At 50.4% G+C, this 12,991-nt stretch overlaps 1 non-coding gene across 1 annotated transcript; it reads left to right on the forward strand.

Annotated features, from left to right (window-relative positions):
- Window positions 1-8,887: 8,887 nt before the first annotated feature.
- On the forward strand, window positions 8,888-8,960 carry trnak-cuu (transfer RNA lysine (anticodon CUU)). Its single transcript has one exon. It is a non-coding gene; the product is annotated as a tRNA-Lys (tRNA).
- The last annotated feature ends 4,031 nt before the right edge of the window (window positions 8,961-12,991 follow it).

A 12,991-nucleotide genomic window follows, 5' to 3' on the forward strand; every position in this document is an offset into this window, starting at 1 on the left:
AGTCCTGGACCTTGGAGTGCGCCACTTTGCAAAACGCGGTCGGGGTCAGTTCTTTCAGCTGGCAGACCAGAAAGTTGTGGGCAGACCAAACAGCGTCTTTCACCGTATTGATGGTCCTCCAGGCGCGGTTGATGTTGGTCTCGGTGTGCCTCACGGGAAACAGCCTGTGGAGCACGGAGTCACGCGTCACGGAGCTGCTCGGGACAAACCTTGTCAAATATTACTGCATCCACCTCCAGACCTCCTGTGCAGAGGCACACTCCAGAAGGAGGTGATCAACAGTCTCGTCAACCCCGCAGCCACCTCGAGGGCAGCGTGCGGTGGCGCAGAGATTCCGGGCATGCATAAAGGATCTCCCTGGCAGAACCCCTCTCACTGCCAGCCAAGCAATGTCCTTATGTTTGTTTGAAAGTTCTGGCGATGAGGCATTCTGCCAAACGACTTCGGCCGTCTGCATGTGGAACCACACGACGGGATCCACCCTCTCCTTTTCCCGAAGGGTTTCGAGGTTACTATGTGCTGACCACTGCCTGACGGCCTTGTGGTCAAAGGTGTTTCCCTTCAAAAATTTCTCCACGAAGGACAGGTGGTACGGGACGGTCCAACTACTTGGAGCGTTCTGCGGCAACGAGGCCAAGCCCATCCTTCGCAACACCGAGTACAGGTAGAGCCTCAGTAAGTAGTGCCACTTGGTGTTTGCGTCCTGAGGATCTACGCACAGCTTGATGCAGCCGCACACACAGATAGCCATCAGGGCGAGGGTGGCATTCGGTACGCCCTTTCTCCCATTTTCTAGGACTTTGCACATGGTGTCCCTGTGGACCCGGTCAATCCTCGACCCCCAAATGAAGTGGAAGATGGCCCGGGTGACTGCAGCGGTGCAGGTCCAGGGAATAGGCCAGGCCTGCGCCACATACAACAGTACCGAAAGCCCCTCGCACCTGACAACCAGGTTCTTACCCGTGATGCAGAGGGACCGGAGCGTCCAACTGCCCAGCTTCTGCTTCAGTTTGGTGATACGCTCCTCCCAAGTCTTAGTGCACGCCCCAGCTCCACCGAACCAAACATCCAGCACCTTCAGGTAGTCTGTCCTGACGGTGAGGGGGATGAAGTTCCCAAAGAACATGGCCTCGCTCTTACCCCTATTGACTTGGGCACCCAAAGCCAGTTCAAACTGGCCACAGATGTCCAACAGCCTACTCACCGACCGACGATTGGTGCAGAAGCCGGCAACATCGTCCATGTACAGGGAGGTCCTGACCTGAAGGCCTCCGCTGCCTGGGATAGTCACGAACTTCAGGCTCACGTCCTTCTTGATGGATGCGGCGATGGGCTCCACACAGCACACAAACAAGGCAGGAGAGAGGGGGCAGCCCTGCCTGACTCCAGATCTGACGGGAAAACTGTCCGATTCCCACCTGTTCATCGAGACTGCGCTAACAATGTTGGTGTAGAGCAGCCGGATCCTGTTGTGGATACCCTCCCCGAACCCCAATTTGGCGAGGACGTCCCTCATGTAAGCATGAGAGACCCCGTCAAAGGCCTTCTCCTGGTCCAGGTTGACGAGGCAGGTGTCCACCCGCCTGTCCTGCATGTAGGCGATCGTATCCCTGATGAGCGTGAGGCTCCCAGCGAGCTTCCTGCCTGGCACAGCACAGGTTTGGTCAGGGGCAATCAGCGACTCCAGGACAGACCTGCCCTGGTTGGCTATGACCTTGGCCATGATTTTGTCGTCCACGTTCAATAGTGAAATGGGACGCCAATTCTTAATTTCTTCCCTCTTCCCCCTTCCCCTTGTAAATGAGGGTGATGATGCCCTTCCTCATGGACTTGCACATTTCCCCTGCCCGAAGCACTCTGTCGTACACCTCCAGCAGTTCCTGACCGACTAGGTCCCACAGAGCGGAATACAGCTCAACCGGTAAGCCTTCGCTCCTGGGAGTCTTATTCCTCTCAACGGACTTGAGTGCTCTGGTCAGCTCGTTCAGGGATATTGGCCGGCCCAGCCACTCCCTCGTGCCATCGTCTAAGACCTCCGTGATAGACGACAGGAACGACTCGGAGGCCATGCTGTCCGTGGGCTTCGTGTTGTACAGTCCGGCATAGAAGAATCTGCTGATCCTCAAAATGTGGGGCCGAGACGACATCACCGAGCCGTCGTCCTCCTTCAGCCGGCTAAGCACAGAGCTCTCTTTGTGCACCTTCTGAAAGAAGAAACGCGAACACGTCTCAGCCTGCTCCACGGAGTGGACCCTGGACCGCAAGATAATCTTGGAGGCCTCTGCGGCGAAGAGCGAGGCTTGCTGGCCCCTCACCTCGCGGAGGTCCTCTGTGAAATCGACCCCCATTGACTGCAGGAGGAGCAGGTTCTGCATCCTTTTCTGGAGCCATGACAGATTTCCCCACCTCTCTCTCTCCTTCCGAACGCCCTTGAGGACAAAGAACCTCTTGATGTTCTCCTTCACCGTCTCCCACCAGTCGCCCAGAGACTCGGAGGGGTTTCACAGTTCTCCAACCAGCGTACTCCCTCTTAAGCTCCTTGAAGTTCTCTGTGGTCAACAGAGTCGTGTTGAGGTTCCACGTCCCCTTGCCGGCCTGCTGGTCGTCCTGTAAGTGACAGTCGGCCAGCAGGAGGCAGTGGTCAGAGAAGAACACCGGCTCGACGCCGGTGGACCTGACTGAGAGCGCCCGCGACACAAACAGGATGTCTATCCTTGAGCTGATAGACCCGTCTGGCCGCGACCAGGTGCATCTCCACTGCACTCCGTCTGCACGGGTGCTGAAGACATTGATCAGCTTGGCGTCCTTCACCGTGCCCACCAGGAATCTGGATGTGACGTCTGGTTGACTTCCCCCCCACCTACTGTCCCCATGCCGGATGTTCCATCTGCATCGATGATGCAGTTGAAGTCTCCGCCTAGGATGACCGGCCTGGACGTAGCCAGCAGGGGTGGAAGCCGCTGCAGGACGGCCAACCGCTCACTCCGCTGGGGTGTACACCTTGATCAGCCTCAGGGGAGCGTTCCTGTAGGTGACATCAGCCACTAGGAGGCACCCCCGCCACCACCTCCTGAACTTGAGAGATGATGAGTTTGTGCCCCCGCAGCAGAATAGCCAGGCCCAAGGAGCAACAGTCGCTCCCCCCCCCCCCCCCCCCCCCCCCCCCCCCCCCCCCCGACCAGATCAAAGGCCCACAGGTCCAGGCACCCGACCACTTCCTGTACCTGCTGAGCTGCGGTATCCCGTACTCCTGCAGAAACAGGAGGTCTGCCTTGATGGTGGTCAGGTAGGCTGACGTGGACACACATCTTGAGGTGGACTTGACCCTGCGCACATTAATGCTCACAACTCGTACCCGCAGTGACCGCAGTACCCTCCCCGATTCCAAGGTCCAGCCCCTCCATCTGTCCCTTCATGCCCATTGCCCGGGCTAACTGCTGGACGCTCTCCGGGTTCAGGAAACCGTCCGTGCTGCCTTCCGGGTGGCATCCCCCCGTCGGGGGTATGGAGTCAGGAGAGTCCAGCTCTGGGTCAGGCTGGGGACACACTGCTTCCTGCTTCCCGCCTGAAGGTTCAGGGGGGCCTCCAGGGCCAAAGCAGCGCGTGGCTGGGTGTCGGTGGGAGTCTCAGGGCGCCTCCCATCACCTGGAAGCGGTGTGCTGCTTTCCTTCTCCCTTGAGATCTTTAGCTTCTGCTTTGGGCGGGCCCCCTCCGAATCTTTCCCCCCCCTGTAGCTGCCTCTTCCTGCCTGATGGCTGCGGTGCCGGGGCCCACCAGCACACCTTCCTCCTCGCTTTCCGGACCGTCGTCCACTCCCTTGGGTCACCTGTCGCCTCCTCCATCGACTCTGGGTTGTCCGGGGGGAGCGGAGCCTGCAGAGGCGCTTTGCTGGCCTCGGGTCCATCCTGTGGGGCTGGGCCCGCCTGCACGACCTGGCTGTCCTGCACACTAGCGGGGTCCTTGCAGGGGCCTGGTGCCTTCCCCTCCTCCGGGGGGGCTCGCCCCGCATTGCCCCTGCTGGCGACCTGGGCATAGGTATTCCCCTGATGCGGGCATGCCCTATAGATGTGGCCCGCTTCCCCGCAAAGGTTGCAGCTTTTTTCTTGTGGGCAATCGTTTGCCAAGTGTCCCTCCTCCCTGCAGATGGTGGCTTTGCAGTCGGCCGCCACGTGACCTGACCTACCAAAGGCCTGGCACACTTTAGGTTGCCCTGCGTAGGTCAGGTAGCCTTTGCTCCCACCGATCGCGACGCTGGATGGTGGGTGTATGATGTTCCCGGCCACGTCCTTCCTCAGCGTCACCTTGACCTGCCTCTTACTGGTCCAGATCCCGAAGGGTCCATGATGTTGGTTCTTTCCCCTTCCACCTTCACGTACCTTCCGAGGAAGGTCAGGAGATCAACTGCGGGCACATGCGGGTTGTACATGTGTACAGTCAGCATACGGCTCCTCTGCACTGACATCACGAACAGCGGGACAGTGGTCAGTACTGAGAGGGGCCCTTACCTCCTTTCTGCTTGAAAAACTCCAGGAAGCGCTCGCAAAGCTTGGCACTCCTGAAGGTTACATCATATAAACCTCCTCCAGGGAAATACTGCAGGCAGTAAATGTCCACAGCAGTGAACCCACAACAGTCCAACAGGACCCTTTTCATGAAGAAGTTGCAGTCCACAGGTGCACCTTCATCCACCTTCTTCACGGAAACACGGATTGTGTTCTGGACCCCCTGACCCAGGGCACGAGCACTCGTCGCAGCCATCGTTGCAGGTTGGCTGCTCCCCTGACCCAGCGCTAGGCTGAATCCAGCATTAAGATCCACCGGTTGCAAGGGTGCACAGCCAACCCGACGTCTTCCTTCCACCTCCAACACGGTCACACTGTCCTCCTCTCGGTCCACAAAAGAATGGGTCTTTATTTTTACCGGATGTAAGCTGGTTCACTGAGCTGGAAGGTTTGTTCCCAGACGTTTTGTCGCCATTCTAGTTAACATGATCAGTGGGCCTCGGGTGAAGCCCTGGTGTCATGTCCCGCTTTCTATTTATATGTTCAGGTTTCCTTGGGTTGGTGATGTCATTTCCTGTGTTTTTTCTCAGGGGATGGTAGACTGATTTGGAGCCAATGTGTTTGTTTGATGGAATTTATTCCGGTTGGAATGCCATGCTTCTAGGAATTCTCGTGCATGTCTCTGTTGGGCTTGTCTTGGGATGGATGTGTCGTCCCAATCAAAGTGGTGTCCTTCCTCATCTGTGTGTAAGGATACGAGTGATAGTGGGTCATGTCGTTTTGTGGCTAGTTGATGTTCATGTATCCTGGTGGCTAGCTTTCTGCCTGTTTGTCCAATGTAGTGTTTGTCACAGTTCTTGCAAGAAAAAACCTGGCCAAAGAAACACTGACTGCAGTATTATGAGAAGAACAGAAGACACATACACCAGACACCACCAACCTCATCAGCAAGGACAACATCATCAAGCTAGTGGACCTATGCCTCACCACCCACTTCACTTTCACTAATAAAACCTACAGACAAACCAACGGTACACCCATGGGATCTCCGATATCAGGGTTCTTAGCAGAGGCAGTAATGCAGAGACTCGAACAAACAGCTCTGCCAACCATCCAACCCAAACTTTGGGTCTGCTACGTGGATGACACCTTTGTCATCACGAAACAAAACAAATCAGAGGAAACCTTCAAGACCATCAATAATACCCTTACTGGCATAACATTCACAAAAGAGGAGGAAAACAACAACAAACTGCCATTCCTAGGTGTCACAGTAGAGCGAACAGTCAATGGGGAACTTCAAACCAGCGTCTACAGGAAAACAACACATACGGACCAAATACTGAACTACAGGAGCAACCATCCCAACACCCACAAACGAAGCTGCATTAGAACATTATTCCAACGAGCCACTGCACACTGTGCAGCACAGAGGAACTACGAAGAGCAGAAGAAAATCACCTATACAGCGTATTCAAAAAGAATGGGTACCCTATGAACACCGTCCGCCGATTTCTCAGCAACAAACCCAAACAAACAGACAAAACAGGCTCAGAAACCATAACCACGCTCCCCTACATTAAAGACATTTCTGAAATGACTGCCAGACTACTCGGACCTCTTGGCATCAGGGTAGCCCACAAACCCACCAACACACTAAAACAGCAACTAATGAACTTAAAAGACCCTAGACAGACAACGAGCAAAACGAATGTCATTTACAAAATACCTTGCAAGAACTGTGACAAGCACTACATTGGACAAATGGGCAAAACGCTAGCCACCAGGATACATGCTGCAAAAAGAAAATCGGAGATGGCAAAACCGATCTGCAGCGAAAGTGATCACACATGAAAACGCAAAAGCAGATCACTAAGCAAAGACACAATCTTTTCGGTCGCTTTCCCTGGTGGACTAGTGGTTAGCATTTGGCACTTTCGCCGCTGCGGCCTGAGACCAATTTCCCCGTAAGGGAATGGAAGCTCTGTAGTACTACTCTATGTTGGTGATAGCGCTTCTGACTGATTTTTCAGGAGCTGACACCCGATCTGTTTTGTCCCAAAAGTTATCATTTAAGATAAAACAAATCTGACAATCTGACACAAAAACAGTAACCCAAAGAGAAACTCAGCAAGCATGGTAATATCTGCAGAGGGAAACATTTCGGATCCACTGACCATTCGTCACTGCCAGGTTATCTGTGTTTCTATAGTAATATGCTGGGAGACATTGTTAACTTTATCTTTTGAATCATTTATTTATCAAAATCACACTTGCTCCTTAGCTTACCAGCATTAACTTTTGAACTTTAAAGGGACTTGAACAGCACTATTGCTCCTTCTGTTGCCCTGAGGTAATGAGATCCTCTGTTTTTTTTTCTTTTCTGTCAGCAGCCATGTGAAGTGGAGAATTGGTCCTTCCAGTGTCTACCACAGTAAGCTTCTACTTATCTCTCTTTGTCTCTGTGTATCCACCTGGCCGTCTTTCACATTATCTAACAGCCCATCTGTATATACCCCTCATTTCCTGTTTATGCTCTGTGTAAAGTCTGACATTCGGAGACACTCTGAGAATGGGATGTTTTGTACTGGACTTACATTCCTCAGATAATGTGTCTTTTGTTATGGCTGAGGTAAGGAGACATTTCTTGTCTCAAAAGATTATGAATCTCCAGAATTTAAATTGGAATTCCTAATCCACCAGGAAAAAAAACAATGTCACAATTATAGGATTATAGCGATTGTCTTTACTGTTGGTGTAAAATGTTTGATTGATGACACCAGAGAATGAGAGGGATTGGCTTGTGGTCTCTGTGCTAAGACCACCACATTCCTGGTAAGGGTGCAGTTTATCCTGCCTCACCTCGTTACTCCTGCCAAACGGGGAATGAAGGGATGAGAATACAAGTAAAGGTGAAGCAGAAGTGCTTGTGGAAGAGCAGAAAGGAACTTTATGATGAATCCAGCAGTAAAAGAGACCCTGAAGCAGACTCGTGATGTCAAATGTGTTTTCTTTGCCAGTAAAACTCACCGTCACTGCTTCAATTCAATGGTCCCTGCTTTGTGAGGCGGTATCTTTGCTGGTTGTTCACACTGTGAATGTTACCATTGCTGCTCATGTTCATGCTAACTCCACAACTCTAATGCATGTAAGCATCACACATAAACTGGAGATTGGAGCTGAAAACCGAGAGACCTCCAGCTGTGCAACAAGACTAGCTCCCTGCATTAGGAGCTTCGGCAAAGCTTCATGCCAATAGCTTCGGTTTTGCAAATAGCCAGTGCATTCAGTTATTGAGAGAAAGATTGGCGTTTCAAGGCTACCCAAGAGCCCAGCTTCTTTTATTTTGTTACCCTGTGATGTTGCCGGTGATACAGAAGATCGTCAATCGGGATTATGCCTTCAGGAGATAGCTTCGAAACTTTGTCAGCTCCACTATTTTCTAGTCAGACCTCCAGACATCCAGGTTTCAAAGCAGTTATTCTCAACATTGTGATCCGACAATAAACCAACTATGTACCTGCATTTAGTTAATTGAAGTTTATGAAGAGATTGGAATCAAACAAACCCATCAACGATCGTGTCTTCCCCAGCTCCACGCTCAGTGAGACAGGGACAAGCAGCAGGATTTTGTCATCACACTGTCCATGGCCACTGCATCTTCAATCAGCTGCTTGCTGCACATCCCTGGCAGGCAAGATCCTACAACCAGGGCCAATCTTCTCCATCCACCAAGCACAAGATCAAGAAAAAAACAGGAAGATTTCTCCCGCTCAGTAAATCCCAGAGCACCATTGACACAATCTCCGCGTGAGTGGAATTTTCTCTTAGCTCCACTTGGGAAAACGTAACTGACACTCCGTATGAACGTCTCTTCTCCTGTGAAAAATGACATTTCACAAGGTATGCAGCAGATTCTTCTTGATCTTTGAATAGTTTTTAACTGAAGTGTGAAAATCCAGCCCCCAAATGCGAAGCTACAGAAGTTGCTGATGTACTGATCAAACAAAGTGCTGAAAGTATTAAGTGAGACTGGGCAGACAGACACACATCTCACACAATCTGTAACAGAAATCACTGGGTTTATTGCAGCAGATTCACCATCCCAGAGTGACTGACAGTCACATGGGCAGCTAAAGGATGAGGGCACCGACATTAAAATATGAATTTTGAATGTTAAATGAAAATGGGTTATTATGGTCTGAAGGAGTAACAGCTGAAAAGTGGAAGATGTAAATGATATTATTTGTGATTGAGCAGAATAAACTGGGAACTTGTGATTTTCGAGGTGGATCATCTTTGGCACATTGAAATGAGGTTGCAGGGGCTTTGGTGTGAAAAGGGAAAATAAGGATTTTAGATAAATAACAAGACAACCAAGTCAAGCCTGGCTAGCTCAGTTGGTAGAGCGTGAGACTCTTAATCTCAGCATCGTGGGTTCGAGCCCCACGCTGGGCGTCGTAGCTTCTTACTGCTTTGCTTTCTGTGATGAAGCATAGCTTTCCAACGTTATCAGTGAAACGAGCAGCTGCAGCTATGCTGAAAACATGACTGCACTTCTGCTGTGAAAATCCTGGTTTCCAGTTTTGCAGTGAAATTTGATTCCACTTCCCTGGAAATCGCAGAGATCGTTTTGGACATGCAGCCGCTTGTGTAATAAATGACAGGACTTGCAAAGGCACTAACGCAACTCCAACCCTGCACCAATAAGATTGTTCAAAGTCACAAACTGAGAATGGTCACGTCCTGGGCAGCTCCATGTTAAATGGAGCTGAAACAGAACGAACTAACTCTGGGGATACCACGGAAAACATCGATGACGTCTACTTGAACTCAATGGCTATCCTCCTCGCCCATTTTCTTGGCTGCTCGATAGCGCCCTGCTACAATATTAATTTCACACCAAATGCTGATAGTTCTTCAATCAAAACAAATACCAACAGAAAGCTTCGGTCCCTCTCCATTGTGGGTAAGAACCTGGTTGTCAGGTGCAAGGGGCTTTTGGTACTGTTGTATGTGGCGCAGACCTGGCCTATTCCCTGGACCTGCGCCACTGCGGTCACCCGGTCCATCTTCCACTTCATTTGGGGATCGAAAATGGACCGGGTCCGCAGGGACACCATGTACAAAGACCTGGAAAATGGGGGAAAGGATGTACCGAACGCCACCCTCGCCCTGATGGCTACCTTTGTGTGTGGCTGCATCAAGCTCTGGGTAAATCCTCAGTACGCAAACACCAAGTGTCATTACTTACTGAGGTTCTACCTGTCCCCGGTGTTGCGAAGGATGGGCCTGGCCTTGTTGCCGTGGAACGCTCCGAGTAATTGGACCGTCGCATACCACCTGTCCTTCGTGGAGAAGTTTATGAAAGGAGACACCTTTTGACCACAAGGCTGTCAGGTAGTGGTCAGCACGTAGTATCCTCGAGACCCTTCGGGAAAAGGAGAGGGTGGATCCCGTCGTGTGGTTCCCCTCGCAGACTCCCAAAATCGTTTGGCAGAATGCCTCATCCCCAGAACTTTCAAACAAGCACAAGGACATTACTTGGCTGGCAGTGAGAGGGGCTCTTCCAGTGAGATCCTTTATGCACACCTGGAATCTCTGCGCCACCCCACGCTGCCCTTGAGGCGGATGTTGGGGTGATGAGACTGTCAATCACCTCCTTCTCCCTGCTCTACGGGCTGTTCCTGGGACGCACACCTAGACCAAAATCAACTGCGCCTGGAGGACCATCAATGCGGTGAAAGATGCTCTTTGGTCTGCCCGCAACTTGCTGGTCTGCCAGCTGAAAGAACTGACCCCGACCGAGTGTTGCAGACTGGCCCACTCCAAGGTCCAGGACTACGTGCTGATAACGCGCTAAAGCTTGGGGCAGCCGCCGCCAAGGCGCGTTGGGGAAAGACCACCAAATGAAACCCCTCGTCCAGAATGGAAAAAAAGGGACCTATCTGGTAACTGGGCCCAGCTGGCGCCTTCCCCAACTGGTCAGGGGGCTAACGGGGACTCTGTGGGGAGACGACTGCCGGGGTATTTTCTTTGCCTTGTATTTTTTTCTTTGTTTTGTTTTTGCCTTTCGTTGGTGTCCGTACCCCCTGGGTAACCAGGAGCAGCTTGCATGACTGGGTCGGTGTATAAATGTTTTATTTTTTGTACTTTCTATGAATAAAGTATATTTTTTTCAAATAAAAACAAGTGATGAAACGTCTGAAAATGAACCTTACAGCTCAGTGAGCAAACTTGCATCCTCGATATTAGTTCTGGTGAAATGGAGTTTCGGTACAGTTTAGAAACAGCAAGGGACTGAAATTGACCGTGGTCCGTGTACATACACCCCAGTCAACTATCGTGGTAATTTTAGCAGAAGGCACTAAACAGGAAATTGAAGACACCAGGAGAAAGGGGGAGCTCTAATTATGATGAATGGCCATTGACTTCAAGAGTCAGGTGACTTCAGTCTGCATAAAGATTGGGCAAAGCGAATCAGTTATCATTCCATACAGGAGGAATTTCTGACGTACTTTTTAAATTCATTCACGGGATGAGGGCATCACTGGCTAGGCTAACATTTATTACCCATTCCTAAATGACCAGAGAGCAGGGAAGAGTCAAACGCATTGCTGTGGGTCTGGAGTTACATGTAAGCAAGGAAGGCAGTTCACTTCCCTTAACTGATAACGGTTCGTATTGAATTTAAATTCCGCCGTCTGCTGCAACGGGATTCAAACACAAGCTCCCAAAATACTATCTGGGTTTCTGGATTAAGTGTCCAATGATGACGACCTCAGGCCATTCTCTTCCCCAATGAAGTGTGTGCTGTGCGGGTTTCTGGATCAACACTTTGAGGAACCAACAAGCAAAACTGAAGTTTGAGGTGGGAAGACTGTGCTCATGCCCCCTCGGGGAAGTGAACCTCATTTTCACCCACAGAAGGAAAGAAACAAGGACGCCTTCCACCGAGAGTGCCAGAGGCTTTCGGAGAGAGCAATCCCCAGAAAGCAGAACTTTACTCACTTGGCTCTATTGTCCCATTCCAGACTCCAAAACTAGAACCTGTTTACAGCAACAAATGGAAGTATTTGACGGATGCCCTGGGTTTGTGCTCCTCCCCCATTGCTCACCTACAGTTTTCCTGCTTCACCTTGTACTTCCAGCCAAACATCACTGATGCCAGCTGCTTCCTGCCATTCCAAATGCTGCTCCTCAAGTGGAAGGACAAACAGCAATGTGGAAATTCACACATATTTCCGGCCTGTGGAGGAAATGATACTGTTATAATTTCAGATAATTTTTAAAGGGCTCTTTTTGACCTTTGAAGCAGGGTGTGTACAAACACTATCACAGGCTCGAACTCACAACCACTTGTTTCTGAGACCAGTGCTCTGACCACTGAGCTGTGGAGCCAGGCACAAGGCATGGAAAGAGGGTCTCATGTATTGGAAATAACAAAAGAATAGATAACTGGAGACTATTATATATCAAGACGTAACAAAACCGAAACAGAGCAGAGGGGCATCATGTGCAGAAGGTTGGGAGAATGCAAGGCCGAATCAGACAGTGTCCTGAGTGCCATAAACTGATCTTTCCTGCTGGTCCAGTGATTACGATTCAGTGCCTTCACTGTCGTAGCCTGTTCATGGTTATCATTTAAAGTAATAAATCTGAAATATTGACTGATCTTGAGAAGCAGAATTATGTCATTGATCAGTCAAAATCAATTCACTCCATGTTACAGTTCCACAGCAGCAATGCCAGCTGAAACTGCCTGGCGTGCAATCAGTTTAAAACAAGAATAGAGGGGAGGTCAGGAAAAGTGAAGGGCAATGGTAGTTTGTGAGAGTTGGCTGGAGGCCAAGTGGAGTCAGGTTCAATGTGGGTGCTGAAGACCAGTCTTCACTGTTACCCTGTTATACAGATCACATTGGATCAATCACACAAGGACCCTCCTTTGTGTGTTGTCCTTTGCACATCACAACTCGGGTCAGTGCCTTGAGGGGCTCGGATACTTTTAATTTGGCAACTAACTCAGGTCAGTTTTGCACAAACTAAGCTGTGTCGGGACACTATTTAAACGGACCACCACTCATTGCAATGACCCAGAACTATGCAGAAAGAGGAAGAACACCAATACAAAATCTTCGCTTTGAATGGATATCCCTGCAATTTCATCCGCAGGTGCTGACTAAACAGCAACACGAAGAGGACACATTATGCCCTAACACACTGGACACACTGCCATACATCAAGAACATATCAGAACTGACTGACAACTCCTATGAGCACTAGGAGTTACGGTAGCACACAAGCCCAAAGCCATGCTACGACAAACATTCTCAAGGATTAAAGACACCATACCCACGACATGCAGAACTGACATTGTTTACAAAATACCGCGCAACGATTACCACGAACATTATATCAGACAGACAGGAAGGAAACTAGCCATCAGTGTACATGAACATCAGCTGGCAGCAAAATGACATGACAAACTT

Source organism: Stegostoma tigrinum, unplaced genomic scaffold, assembly GCF_030684315.1.
Source record: "Stegostoma tigrinum isolate sSteTig4 unplaced genomic scaffold, sSteTig4.hap1 scaffold_156, whole genome shotgun sequence".
NCBI classification, from domain to species: domain Eukaryota; kingdom Metazoa; phylum Chordata; class Chondrichthyes; order Orectolobiformes; family Stegostomatidae; genus Stegostoma; species Stegostoma tigrinum.